This window comes from Gordionus sp. m RMFG-2023, chromosome 3 (assembly GCF_954871325.1).
Source record: "Gordionus sp. m RMFG-2023 chromosome 3, tfGorSpeb1-WG-v2, whole genome shotgun sequence".
NCBI classification, from domain to species: Eukaryota; Metazoa; Nematomorpha; class Gordioida; order Chordodea; family Parachordodidae; genus Gordionus; species Gordionus sp. m RMFG-2023.
Genome location: NC_088777.1, coordinates 13,631,403 through 13,632,624, shown reverse-complemented (window position 1 = coordinate 13,632,624; position 1,222 = coordinate 13,631,403).

Sequence of the window (1,222 nt, the reverse complement as noted above, 5' to 3'; positions counted from 1 at the left end):
ACTCCATTTGGAAAGTACTTTATAATAATGTTTTTATCGTGCAATTCTATTTTTAAATAATAAAAATTATATTAACAGCCTTATTTAGACAACCTTTTTTAAGCATTTATAATTGTATTATATATAATATATAATGATTACAAATTAAAAAAAAATTTTTTTTTTGAAGCATATTAAAATCAATTGCGATTTCTTTTAACCAGACGTGTACTCAAGTAATGGCTATAGGTAGATGTGGGGAAAGGAGGGGGGTGGGATAACAAATTATTTTTTAATTATTCCGGAGGTAATAATATTTTAAGATTCAGAAATTTATAAAAATAACGCCTATAAAATATTGATAATTTCTAATACATAAATTAAAATATAAATTAATGATAAAATATTTATATATAAACGGCTTCACTATAAATAAATCTTGAAAAAGAACTTTGAAAAAAATATAAACTTTTTATGCATTTATTTCCTATATAAATTCAAAAAAAAATGTTAGAAATGCCCAAAAATATTCTCAAGAATTATTGTATTACATGTTAAAAATTATGATAAACTTAAAATTGGAAAAATATAATAAATTTATAAAGTAAAATTTAATCTAGAAGATTTTACTTATAGATGGAACAAAGGTTTGGATATCTATTAGCGATATCTTGGTTGTATTGGGCTTTTATTATTATTATAAATCAGTTATATTTTTTTATAGATTGCCATGCATCATTGTGCTATATAATAAAAATGGTGTTCCAATATATCACAATGATTATTAAGGCTAGAGTTAATATTCCGATATATACTTCATTTCAAAAAAATAAGAATTTAGATGAGCGATTTGGCGAAAAGCAAATAAAAAGAATCAGCCAAATATTCAAATTAAATGAATATGATGGGCTTCGACAATATTTCGATGAAGATACTCTTACGGCCATTTCTAGGTAGAAAGTTTCTTTCAAGGCGGTTCTTGAGGCATATTTCCAGTAATTTATTATTATCAACGTTTAAATAGCGTATGTGATAGCTTTTTTAAGAAGATATTGTGTTAATAAACAAATTAATTCGATAAATTATCCTATTTTTGAAAATTAAAAATAAATTGCTGGAAATATTCCTTATAAACCGCTTTGGGAAAAGGTTATGTCTGGAAATGGCCTAAAATTTTGTTATAAATTCCTTGTGTGGATACCTTTATTTTCAATAAACTGTTATCTCCCCACTTGTCCCGTAT